The sequence below is a fragment of the Heteronotia binoei genome, chromosome 11, assembly GCF_032191835.1.
Source record: "Heteronotia binoei isolate CCM8104 ecotype False Entrance Well chromosome 11, APGP_CSIRO_Hbin_v1, whole genome shotgun sequence".
Lineage (NCBI taxonomy): Eukaryota > Metazoa > Chordata > Lepidosauria > Squamata > Gekkonidae > Heteronotia > Heteronotia binoei.
In genome coordinates, this window is record NC_083233.1 from 60,514,526 (window position 1) to 60,529,106 (window position 14,581).

Genomic DNA, 14,581 nt, shown 5'->3' on the forward strand with positions numbered 1-14,581 from the left:
GAATTTTGGATGTTTTTCCATTCTCCATTATAGCCTATGAGATTCATTAGAATGAATGGGCCCATATGGTAAGGGTTAGGGTTAGGGTTAGAGTTCAGGACACACATATGTTCAGTTTAAAATTGGGGTCTGATTTAGGGTTGGGTAAGATGTATTTTTAATATCACACTGAATGGTACACTATTGATGGAGAAAAATTTTGGATGTTTTTCCATTCTCCATTGTAGCCTATGAGATTCATTAGAATGAATGGGCCCATATGGTAAGGGTTAGGGTTAGGGTTAGAGTTCAGGGCACACTTATGTTTGGGTGAATATTGGGGTTGGGTTTAGGGTTGGATAAGATGTATTTTTAATATCACACTGAATGGTACACTCTTGATGGGGAAGAATTTTGGATGTTTTTCCATTCTCCATTATAGCCTATGAGATTCATTAGAATGAATGGGCCCATATGGTAAGGGTTAGGGTTAGGGTTAGAGTTCAGGACACACATATGTTCAGTTTAAAATTGGAGTCTGATTTAGGGTTGGGTAAGATGTATTTTTAATATCACACTGAATGGTACACTATTGATGGAGAAAAATTTTGGATGTTTTTCCATTCTCCATTATAGCCTATGAGGTTCATTAGAATGAATGGGCCCATATGGTAAGGGTTAGGGTTAGGGTTAGAGTTCAGGGCACACTTATGTTTGGGTGAATATTGGGGTTGGGTTTAGGGTTGGATAAGATGTATTTTTAATATCACACTGAATGGTACACTCTTGATGGGGAAAAATTTTGGATGTTTTTCCATTCTCCATTATAGCCTATGAGATTCATTAGAATGAATGGGCCCATATGGTAAGGGTTAAGGTTAGGGTTAGAGTTCAGGGCACACTTATGTTTGGGTGAATATTGGGGTTGGGTTTAGTGTTGGAAAAGATGTATTTTTAATATCACACTGAATGGTACACTCTTGATGGGGAAGAATTTTGGATGTTTTTCCATTCTCCATTATAGCCTATGAGATTCATTAGAATGAATGGGCCCATATGGTAAGGGTTAGGGTTAGGGTTAGAGTTCAGGACACACATATGTTCGGTTTAAAATTGGGGTCTGATTTAGGGTTGGGTAAGATGTATTTTTAATATCACACTGAATGGTACACTATTGATGGAGAAAAATTTTGGATGTTTTTCCATTCTCCATTATAGCCTATGAGATTCATTAGAATGAATGGGCCCATATGGTAAGGGTTAGGGTTAGGGTTAGAGTTCAGGGCACACTTATGTTTGGGTGAATATTGGGGTTGGGTTTAGGGTTGGAAAAGATGTATTTTTAATATCACACTGAATGGTACACTCTTGATGGGGAAAAATTTTGGATGTTTTTCCGTTCTCCATTATAGCGTATGAGATTCATTAGAATGAATGGGCCCATATGGTAAGGGTTAGGGTTAGGGTTAGAGTTCAGGACACACATATGTTCGGTTTAAAATTGGGGTCTGATTTAGGGTTGGATAAGATGTATTTTTAATATCACACTGAATGGTACACTCTTGATGGGGAAGAATTTTGGATGTTTTTCCATTCTCCATTATAGCCTATGAGATTCATTAGAATGAATGGGCCCATATGGTAAGGGTTAGGGTTAGGGTTAGAGTTCAGGACACACATATGTTCAGTTTAAAATTGGGGTCTGATTTAGGGTTGGGTAAGATGTATTTTTAATATCACACTGAATGGTACACTATTGATGGAGAAAAATTTTGGATGTTTTTCCATTCTCCATTGTAGCCTATGAGATTCATTAGAATGAATGGGCCCATATGGTAAGGGTTAGGGTTAGGGTTAGAGTTCAGGGCACACTTATGTTTGGGTGAATATTGGGGTTGGGTTTAGGGTTGGATAAGATGTATTTTTAATATCACACTGAATGGTACACTCTTGATGGGGAAGAATTTTGGATGTTTTTCCATTCTCCATTATAGCCTATGAGATTCATTAGAATGAATGGGCCCATATGGTAAGGGTTAGGGTTAGGGTTAGAGTTCAGGACACACATATGTTCGGTTTAAAATTGGAGTCTGATTTAGGGTTGGGTAAGATGTATTTTTAATATCACACTGAATGGTACACTATTGATGGAGAAAAATTTTGGATGTTTTTCCATTCTCCATTATAGCCTATGAGGTTCATTAGAATGAATGGGCCCATATGGTAAGGGTTAGGGTTAGGGTTAGAGTTCAGGGCACACTTATATTTGGGTGAATATTGGGGTTGGGTTTAGGGTTGGATAAGATGTATTTTTAATATCACACTGAATGGTACACTCTTGATGGGGAAAAATTTTGGATGTTTTTCCATTCTCCATTATAGCCTATGAGATTCATTAGAATGAATGGGCCCATATGGTAAGGGTTAGGGTTAGGGTTAGAGTTCAGGGCACACTTATGTTTGGGTGAATATTGGGGTTGGGTTTAGGGTTGGATAAGATGTATTTTTAATATCACACTGAATGGTACACTCTTGATGGGGAAAAATTTTGGATGTTTTTCCATTCTCCATTATAGCCTATGAGATTCATTAGAATGAATGGGCCCATATGGTAAGGGTTAGGGTTAGGGTTAGAGTTCAGGGCACACTTATGTTTGGGTGAATATTGGGGTTGGGTTTAGGGTTGGAAAAGATGTATTTTTAATATCACACTGAATGGTACACTCTTGATGGGGAAGAATTTTGGATGTTTTTCCATTCTCCATTATAGCCTATGAGATTCATTAGAATGAATGGGCCCATATGGTAAGGGTTAGGGTTAGGGTTAGAGTTCAGGACACACATATGTTCGGTTTAAAATTGGGGTCTGATTTAGGGTTGGGTAAGATGTATTTTTAATATCACACTGAATGGTACACTATTGATGGAGAAAAATTTTGGATGTTTTTCCATTCTCCATTATAGCCTATGAGATTCATTAGAATGAATGGGCCCATATGGTAAGGGTTAGGGTTAGGGTTAGAGTTTAGGGCACACTTATGTTTGGGTGAATATTGGGGTTGGGTTTAGGGTTGGATAAGATGTATTTTTAATATCACACTGAATGGTACACTCTTGATGGGGAAAAATTTTGGATGTTTTTCCATTCTCCATTATAGCCTATGAGATTCATTACAATGAATGGGCCCATACGGTAAGGGTTAGGGTTAGGGTTAGAGTTCAGGGCACACTTATGTTTGGGTGAATATTGGAGTTGGGTTTAGGGTTGGAAAAGATGTATTTTTAATATCACACTGAATGGTACACTCTTGATGGGGAAAAATTTTGGATGTTTTTCCATTCTCCATTATAGCCTATGAGATTCATTAGAATGAATGGGCCCATATGGTAAGGGTTAGGGTTAGGGTTAGAGTTCAGGGCACACTTATGTTTGGGTGAATATTGGGGTTGGGTTTAGGGTTGGATAAGATATATTTTTAATATCACACTGAATGGTACACTCTTGATGGGGAAAATTTTTGGATGTTTTTCCATTCTCCATTATAGCCTATGAGATTCATTAGAATGAATGGGCCCATATGGTAAGGGTTAGGGTTAGGGTTAGAGTTCAGGGCACACTTATGTTTGGGTGAATATTGGGGTTGGGTTTAGGGTTGGAAAAGATGTATTTTTAATATCACACTGAATGGTACACTCTTGATGGGGAAAAATTTTGGATGTTTTTCCATTCTCCATTATAGCCTATGAGATTCATTAGAATGAATGGGCCCATATGGTAAGGGTTAGGGTTAGGGTTAGAGTTCAGGGCACACTTATGTTTGGGTGAATATTGGGGTTGGGTTTAGGGTTGGATAAGATGTATTTTTAATATCACACTGAATGGTACACTCTTGATGGGGAAAATTTTTGGATGTTTTTCCATTCTCCATTATAGCCTATGAGATTCATTAGAATGAATGGGCCCATATGGTAAGGGTTAGGGTTAGGGTTAGAGTTCAGGGCACACTTATGTTTGGGTGAATATTGGGGTTGGGTTTAGGGTTGGATAAGATGTATTTTTAATATCACACTGAATGGTACACTCTTGATGGGGAAAAATTTTGGATGTTTTTCCATTCTCCATTATAGCCTATGAGATTCATTAGAATGAATGGGCCCATATGGTAAGGGTTAGGGTTAGGGTTAGAGTTCAGGGCACACTTATGTTTGGGTGAATATTGGGGTTGGGTTTAGGGTTGGATAAGATGTATTTTTAATATCACACTGAATGGTACACTCTTGATGGGGAAAAATTTTGGATGTTTTTCCATTCTCCATTATAGCCTATGAGATTCATTAGAATGAATGGGCCCATATGGTAAGGGTTAGGGTTAGGGTTAGAGTTCAGGGCACACTTATGTTTGGGTGAATATTGGGGTTGGGTTTAGGGTTGGAAAAGATGTATTTTTAATATCACACTGAATGGTACACTCTTGATGGGGAAAAATTTTGGATGTTTTTCCATTCTCCATTATAGCCTATGAAATTCATTAGAATGAATGGGCCCATATGGTAAGGGTTAGGGTTAGGGTTAGAGTTCAGGACACACATATGTTCGGTTTAAAATTGGGGTCTGATTTAGGGTTGGGTAAGATGTATTTTTAATATCACACTGAATGGTACACTATTGATGGAGAAAAATTTTGGATGTTTTTCCATTCTCCATTATAGCCTATGAGATTCATTACAATGAATGGGCCCATACGGTAAGGGTTAGGGTTAGGGTTAGAGTTCAGGGCACACTTATGTTTGGGTGAATATTGGAGTTGGGTTTAGGGTTGGATAAGATGTATTTTTAATATCACACTGAATGGTACACTCTTGATGGGGAAAAATTTTGGATGTTTTTCCATTCTCCATTATAGCCTATGAGATTCATTAGAATGAATGGGCCCATATGGTAAGGGTTAGGGTTAGGGTTAGAGTTCAGGGCACACTTATGTTTGGGTGAATATTGGGGTTGGGTTTAGGGTTGGATAAGATATATTTTTAATATCACACTGAATGGTACACTCTTGATGGGGAAAATTTTTGGATGTTTTTCCATTCTCCATTATAGCCTATGAGATTCATTAGAATGAATGGGCCCATATGGTAAGGGTTAGGGTTAGGGTTAGAGTTCAGGGCACACTTATGTTTGGGTGAATATTGGGGTTGGGTTTAGGGTTGGAAAAGATGTATTTTTAATATCACACTGAATGGTACACTCTTGATGGGGAAAAATTTTGGATGTTTTTCCATTCTCCATTATAGCCTATGAGATTCATTAGAATGAATGGGCCCATATGGTAAGGGTTAGGGTTAGGGTTAGAGTTCAGGGCACACTTATGTTTGGGTGAATATTGGGGTTGGGTTTAGGGTTGGATAAGATGTATTTTTAATATCACACTGAATGGTACACTCTTGATGGGGAAAATTTTTGGATGTTTTTCCATTCTCCATTATAGCCTATGAGATTCATTAGAATGAATGGGCCCATATGGTAAGGGTTAGGGTTAGGGTTAGAGTTCAGGGCACACTTATGTTTGGGTGAATATTGGGGTTGGGTTTAGGGTTGGATAAGATGTATTTTTAATATCACACTGAATGGTACACTCTTGATGGGGAAAAATTTTGGATGTTTTTCCATTCTCCATTATAGCCTATGAGATTCATTAGAATGAATGGGCCCATATGGTAAGGGTTAGGGTTAGGTTTAGAGTTCAGGGCACACTTATGTTTGGGTGAATATTGGGGTTGGGTTTAGGGTTGGATAAGATGTATTTTTAATATCACACTGAATGGTACACTCTTGATGGGGAAAAATTTTGGATGTTTTTCCATTCTCCATTATAGCCTATGAGATTCATTAGAATGAATGGGCCCATATGGTAAGGGTTAGGGTTAGGGTTAGAGTTCAGGGCACACTTATGTTTGGGTGAATATTGGGGTTGGGTTTAGGTTTGGATAAGATGTATTTTTAATATCACACTGAATGGTACACTATTGATGGGGAAGAATTTTGGATGTTTTTCCATTCTCCATTATAGCCTATGAGATTCATTAGAATGAATGGGCCCATATGGTAAGGGTTAGGGTTAGGGTTAGAGTTCAGGACACACATATGTTCCGTTTAAAATTGGGGTCTGATTTAGGGTTGGGTAAGATGTATTTTTAATATCACACTGAATGGTACACTATTGATGGAGAAAATTTTTTGATGTTTTTCCATTCTCCTTTATAGCCTATGAGATTCATTAGAATGAATGGGCCCATATGGTAAGTGTTAGGGTTAGGGTTAGAGTTCAGGACACACATATGTTCCGTTTAAAATTGGGGTCTGATTTAGGGTTGGGTAAGATGTATTTTTAATATCACACTGAATGGTACACTCTTGATGGGGAAAAATTTTGGATGTTTTTCCATTCTCCATTATAGCCTATGAGATTCATTAGAATGAATGGGCCCATATGGTAAGGGTTAGGGTTAGGGTTAGAGTTCAGGGCACACTTATGCTTGGGTGAATATTGGGGTTGCTTTTAGGGTTGGATAAGATGTATTTTTAATATCACACTGAATGGTACACTCTTGATGGGGAAAAATTTTGGATGTTTTTCCATTCTCCATTATAGCCTATGAGATTCATTAGAATGAATGGGCCCATATGGTAAGGGTTAGGGTTAGGGTTAGAGTTCAGGGCACACTTATGTTTGGGTGAATATTGGGGTTGGGTTTAGGGTTGGATAAGATGTATTTTTAATATCACACTTAATGGTACACTCTTGATGGGCAAAAATTTTGGATGTTTTTCCATTCTCCATTATAGCCTATGAGATTCATTAGAATGAATGGGCCCATATGGTAAGGGTTAGGGTTAGAGTTCAGGGCACACTTATGTTTGGGTGAATATTGGGGTTGGTTTTAGGGTTGGATAAGATGTCATTTTAATATCACACTGAATGGTACACTATTGATGGAGAAAACTTTTGGATGTTTTTCCATTCTCCATTATAGCCTAAGAGATTCATTAGAATGAATGGGCCCATATGGTAAGGGTTAGGGTTAGAGTTTAGGGCACACTTATGTTTGGGTGAATATTGGGGTTGGGATTAGGGTTGGATAAGATGTATTTTTAATATCACACTGAATGGTAGACTCTTGATGGGGAAGAATTTTGGATGTTTTTCCATTCTCCATTATAGCCTAAGAGATTCATTAGAATGAATGGGCCCATATGGTAAGGGTTAGGGTTAGAGTTCAGGAAACACATATGTTCCGTTTAAAATTGGGGTCTGATTTAGGGGTGGGTAAGATGTATTTTTAATATCACACTGAATGGTACACTATAGATGGAGAAAAATTTTGGATGTTTTTCCATTCTCCATTATAGCCTGTAAGATTCATTAAAATGAAGGGGCCCATATGGTAAGGGTTAGGGTTAGGGTTAGAGTTCAGGGCTCACTTATTTTTGGGTGAATATTGGGGTTGGGTTTAGGGTTGGATAAGATGTATTTTTAATATCACACTGAATGGTACACTCTTGATGGGAAAAAATTTTGGATGTTTTTCCATTCTCCATTATAGCCTATGAGATTCATTAGAATGAATGGGCCCATATGGTAAGGGTTAGGGTTAGGGTTAGAGTTCAGGGCACACTTATGTTTGGGTGAATATTGGGGTTGGGTTTAGGTTTGGATAAGATGTATTTTTAATATCACACTGAATGGTACACTATTGATGGAGAAAACTTTTGGATGTTTTTCCATTCTCCATTATAGCCTATGAGATTCATTAGAATGAATGGGCCCATATGGTAAGGGTTAGGGTTAGGGTTAGAGTTCATGACACACATATGTTTGGGTGAATATTGGGGTTGGGTTTAGGGTTGGATAAGATGTAATTTTAATATCACACTGAATGGTACACTATTGATGGGGAAGAATTTTGGATGTTTTTCCATTCTCCATTATAGCCTATGAGATTCATTAGAATGAATGGGCCCATATGGTAAGGGTTAGTGTTAAGGTTAGAGTTTAGGACACACTTATGTTTGGGTGAATATTGGGGTTGGGTTTAGGGTTGGATAAGACGTATTTTTAATATCAGACTGAATGGTACACTCTTGATGGGGAAGAATTTTTGATGTTTTTCCATTCTCCATTATAGCCTATGAGATTCATTAGAATGAATGGGCCCATATGGTAAGGGTTAGGGTTAGGGTTAGAGTTCAGGACACACATATGTTCCGTTTAAAATTGGGGTTTGATTTAGGGTTGGATAAGATGTATTTTTAATATCACACTGAATGGTACACTATTGATGGAGAAAATTTTTTGATGTTTTTCCATTCTCCTTTATAGCCTATGAGATTCATTAGAATGAATGGGCCCATATGGTAAGGGTTAGGGTTAGGGTTAAAGTTCAGGACACACATATGTTCCGTTTAAAATTGGGGTCTGATTTAGGGTTGGGTAAGATGTATTTTTAATATCACACTGAATGGTACACTATTGATGGAGAAAATTTTTTGGATGTTTTTCCATTCTCCATTATAGCCTATGAGATTCATTAGAATGAAAGGGCCCATATGGTAAGGGTTAGGGTTAGGGTTAGAGTTCAGGGCACATTTATGTTTGGGTGAATATTGGGGTTCGTTTTAGGGTTGGATAAGATGTATTTTTAATATCACACTGAATGGTACACTCTTGATGGGGAAATATTTTGGATGTTTTTCCATTCTCCATTATAGCCTATGAGATTCATTAGAATGAATGGGCCCATATGGTAAGGGTTAGGGTTAGGGTTAGAGTTCAGGGCACACTTATGTTTGGGTGAAAAATTTTGGGGGAAAATTTTGGGGGGAAAATTTTGGATGTTTTGGATACACTTATGTTTGGGTGAATATTGGGGTTGGGTTTAGGGTTGGATAAGATGTAATTTTAATATCACACTGAATGGTACACTATTGATGGAGAAAACTTTTGGATGTTTTTCCATTCTCCATTATAGCCTAAGAGATTCATTAGAATGAATGGGCCCATATGGTAAGGGTTAGGGTTAGAGTTTAGGGCACACTTATGTTTGGGTGAATATTGGGGTTGGGATTAGGGTTGGATAAGACGTATTTTTAATATCACACTGAATGGTAGATGGGGAAGAATTTTGGATGTTTTTCCATTCTCCATTATAGCCTAAGAGATTCATTAGAATGAATGGGCCCATATGGTAAGGGTTAGGGTTAGAGTTCAGGACACACATATGTTCCGTTTAAAATTGGGGTCTGATTTAGGGTTGGGTAAGATGTATTTTTAATATCACACTGAATGGTGCACTATTGATGGGGAAAAATTTTGGATGTTTTTCCATTCTCCATTATAGCCTATGAGATTCATTAGAATGAATGGGCACATATGGTAAGGGTTAGGGTTAGGGTTAGAGTTCAGGGCACACTTATGTTTGGGTGAATATTGGGGTTGGGTTTAGGGTTGGATAAGACGTATTTTTAATATCACACTGAATGGTAGACTCTTGATGGGGAAGAATTTTGGATGTTTTTCCATTCTCCATTATAGCCTATGAGATTCATTAGAATGAATGGGCCCATATGGTAAGGGTTAGGGTTAGGGTTAGAGTTCAGGACACACATATGTTCCGTTTAAAATTGGGGTCTGATTTAGGGTTGGGTAAGATGTATTTTTAATATCACACTGAATGGTACACTATTGATGGAGAAAAATTTTGGATGTTTTTCCATTCTCCATTATAGCCTAGGAGATTCATTAGAATGAATGGGCCCATATGGTAAGGGTTAGGGTTAGGGTTAGAGTTCAGGGCACACTTATGTTTGGGTGAATATTGGGGTTGGGTTTAGGGTTGGATAAGATGTATTTTTAATATCACACTGAATGGTACACTCTTGATGGGGAAAAATTTTGGATGTTTTTCCATTCTCCATTATAGCCTATGAGATTCATGAGAATGAATGGGCCCATATGGTAAGGGTTAGGGTTAGGGTTAGAGTTCAGGGCACACTTATGTTTGGGTGAATATTGGGGTTGGGTTTAGGGTTGGATAAGATGTATTTTTAATATCACACTGAATGGTACACTCTTGATGGGGAAAAATTTTGGATGTTTTTCCATTCTCCTTTATAGCCTATGAGATTCATTAGAATGAATGGGCCCATATGGTAAGGGTTAGTGTTAGGGTTAGAGTTTAGGGCACACTTATGTTTGGGTGAATATTGGCGTTGGGTTTAGGGTTGGATAAGACGTATTTTTAATATCACACTGAATGGTTGACTCTTGATGGGGAAGAATTTTGGATGTTTTTCCATTCTCCATTATAGCCTATGAGATTCATTAGAATGAATGGGCCCATATGGTAAGGGTTAGGGTAGGGTTAGAGTTCAGGACACACATATGTTCCATTTAAAATTGGGGTCTGATTTAGGGTTGGGTAAGATGTATTTTTAATATCACACTGAATGGTACACTATTGATGGAGAAAAATTTTGGATGTTTTTCCATTCTCCATTATAGCCTATGAGATTCATTAGAATGAATGGGCCCATATGGTAAGGGTTAGGGTTAGGGTTAGAGTTCAGGGAACACTTATGTTTGGGTGAATATTAGGGTTGGGTTTAGGGTTGGATAAGATGTATTTTTAATATCACACTGAATGGTACACTCTTGATGGGGAAAAATTTTGGATGTTTTTCCATCCTCCATTATAGCCTATGAGATTCATTAGAATGAATGGGCCCATATGGTAAGGGTTGGGGTAAGAGTTCAGGACACACATATGTTCCGTTTAAAATTGGGGTCTGATTTAGGGTTGGGTAAGATGTATTTTTAATATCACACTGAATGGTACACTATAGATGGAGAAAAATTTTGGATGTTTTTCCATTCTCCATTATAGCCTATGAGATTCATTAAAATGAATGGGCCCATATGGTAAGAGTTAGGGTTAGGGTTAGAGTTCAGGGCACACTTATTTTTGGGTGAATATTGGGGTTGGGTTTAGGGTTGGATAAGATGTATTTTTAATATCACACTGAATGGTACACTATTGATGGAAAAAATTTTGGATGTTTTTCCATTCTCCATTATAGCCTATGAGATTCATTAGAATGAATGGGCCCATATGGTAAGGGTTAAGGTTAGGGTTAGAGTTCAGGGCACACTTATGTTTGGGTGAATATTGGGGTTGGGTTTAGGGTTGGATAAGATGTATTTTTAATATCACACTGAATGGTACACTATTGATGGAGAAAACTTTTGGATGTTTTTCCATTCTCCATTATAGCCTATGAGATTCATTAGAATGAATGGGCCCATATGGTAAGGGTTAGGGTTAGGGTTAGAGTTCAGGACACACATATGTTTGGGTGAATATTGGGGTTGGGTTTAGGGTTGGATAAGATGTAATTTTAATATCACACTGAATGGTACACTATTGATGGAGAAAACTTTTGGATGTTTTTCCATTCTCCATTATAGCCTATGAGATTCATTAGAATGAATGGGCCCATATGGTAAGGGTTAGGGTTAGGGTTAGAGTTCAGGACACACATATGTTCCATTTAAAATTGGGGTCTGATTTAGGGTTGGGTAAGATGTATTTTTAATATCACACTGAATGGTACACTATTGATGGAGAAAAATTTTGGATGTTTTTCTATTCTCCATTATAGCCTATGAGATTCATTAGAATGAATGGGCCTATATGGTAAGCGTTAGGGTTAAGGTTAGAGTTCAGGACACACATATGTTCCGTTTAAAATTGGGGTCTGATTTAGGGTTGGGTAAGATGTATTTTTAATATCACACTGAATGGTACACTCTTGATGGGGAAAAATTTTGGATGTTTTTCCATTCTCCATTATAGCCTATGAGATTCATTAGAATGAATGGGCCCATATCATAAGGGTTAGGGTTAGAGTTCAGGGCACACTTATGTTTGGGTGAATATTGGGGTTGGGTTTAGGTTTGGATAAGATGTATTTTTAATATCACACTGAATGTTACACTATTGATGGAGAAAACTTTTGGATGTTTTTCCATTCTCCATTATAGCCTATGAGATTCATTAGAATGAATGGGCCCATATGGTAAGGGTTAGGGTTAGGGTTAGAGTTCAGGACACACATATGTTTGGGTGAATATTGGGGTTGGGTTTAGGGTTGGATAAGACGTAATTTTAATATCACACTGAATGGTACACTATTGATGGGGAAGAATTTTGGATGTTTTTCCATTCTCCATTATAGCCTATGAGATTCATTAGAATGAATGGGCCCATATGGTAAGGGTTAGGGTTAAGGTTAGAGTTCAGGGCACACTTATGTTTGGGTGAATATTGGGGTTGGGTTTAGGGTTGGATAAGATGTATTTTTAATATCACACTGAATGGTACACTCTTGATGGGGAAGAATTTTGGATGTTTTTCCATTCTCCATTATAGCCTATGAGATTCATTAGAATGAATGGGCCCATATGGTAAGGGTTAGGGTTAGGGTTAGAGTTCAGGACACACATATGTTCCGTTTAAAATTGGGGTCTGATTTAGGGTTGGGTAAGATGTATTTTTAATATCACACTGAATGGTACACTATTGATGGAGAAAATTTTTTGATGTTTTTCCATTCTCCTTTATAGCCTATGAGATTCATTAGAATGAATGGGCCCATATGGTAAGTGTTAGGGTTAGGGTTAGAGTTCAGGACACACATATGTTCCGTTTAAAATTGGGGTCTGATTTAGGGTTGGGTAAGATGTATTTTTAATATCACACTGAATGGTACACTCTTGATGGGGAAAAATTTTGGATGTTTTTCCATTCTCCATTATAGCCTATGAGATTCATTAGAATGAATGGGCCCATATGGTAAGGGTTAGGGTTAGGGTTAGAGTTCAGGGCACACTTATGCTTGGGTGAATATTGGGGTTGCTTTTAGGGTTGGATAAGATGTATTTTTAATATCACACTGAATGGTACACTCTTGATGGGGAAAAATTTTGGATGTTTTTCCATTCTCCATTATAGCCTATGAGATTCATTAGAATGAATGGGCCCATATGGTAAGGGTTAGGGTTAGGGTTAGAGTTCAGGGCACACTTATGTTTGGGTGAATATTGGGGTTGGGTTTAGGGTTGGATAAGATGTATTTTTAATATCACACTTAATGGTACACTCTTGATGGGCAAAAATTTTGGATGTTTTTCCATTCTCCATTATAGCCTATGAGATTCATTAGAATGAATGGGCCCATATGGTAAGGGTTAGGGTTAGAGTTCAGGGCACACTTATGTTTGGGTGAATATTGGGGTTGGTTTTAGGGTTGGATAAGATGTCATTTTAATATCACACTGAATGGTACACTATTGATGGAGAAAACTTTTGGATGTTTTTCCATTCTCCATTATAGCCTAAGAGATTCATTAGAATGAATGGGCCCATATGGTAAGGGTTAGGGTTAGAGTTTAGGGCACACTTATGTTTGGGTGAATATTGGGGTTGGGATTAGGGTTGGATAAGATGTATTTTTAATATCACACTGAATGGTAGACTCTTGATGGGGAAGAATTTTGGATGTTTTTCCATTCTCCATTATAGCCTAAGAGATTCATTAGAATGAATGGGCCCATATGGTAAGGGTTAGGGTTAGAGTTCAGGAAACACATATGTTCCGTTTAAAATTGGGGTCTGATTTAGGGGTGGGTAAGATGTATTTTTAATATCACACTGAATGGTACACTATAGATGGAGAAAAATTTTGGATGTTTTTCCATTCTCCATTATAGCCTGTAAGATTCATTAAAATGAAGGGGCCCATATGGTAAGGGTTAGGGTTAGGGTTAGAGTTCAGGGCTCACTTATTTTTGGGTGAATATTGGGGTTGGGTTTAGGGTTGGATAAGATGTATTTTTAATATCACACTGAATGGTACACTCTTGATGGGAAAAATTTTTGGATGTTTTTCCATTCTCCATTATAGCCTATGAGATTCATTAGAATGAATGGGCCCATATGGTAAGGGTTAGGGTTAGGGTTAGAGTTCAGGGCACACTTATGTTTGGGTGAATATTGGGGTTGGGTTTAGGTTTGGATAAGATGTATTTTTAATATCACACTGAATGGTACACTATTGATGGAGAAAACTTTTGGATGTTTTTCCATTCTCCATTATAGCCTATGAGATTCATTAGAATGAATGGGCCCATATGGTAAGGGTTAGGGTTAGGGTTAGAGTTCATGACACACATATGTTTGGGTGAATATTGGGGTTGGGTTTAGGGTTGGATAAGATGTAATTTTAATATCACACTGAATGGTACACTATTGATGGGGAAGAATTTTGGATGTTTTTCCATTCTCCATTATAGCCTATGAGATTCATTAGAATGAATGGGCCCATATGGTAAGGGTTAGTGTTAAGGTTAGAGTTTAGGACACACTTATGTTTGGGTGAATATTGGGGTTGGGTTTAGGGTTGGATAAGACGTATTTTTAATATCAGACTGAATGGTACACTCTTGATGGGGAAGAATTTTTGATGTTTTTCCATTCTCCATTATAG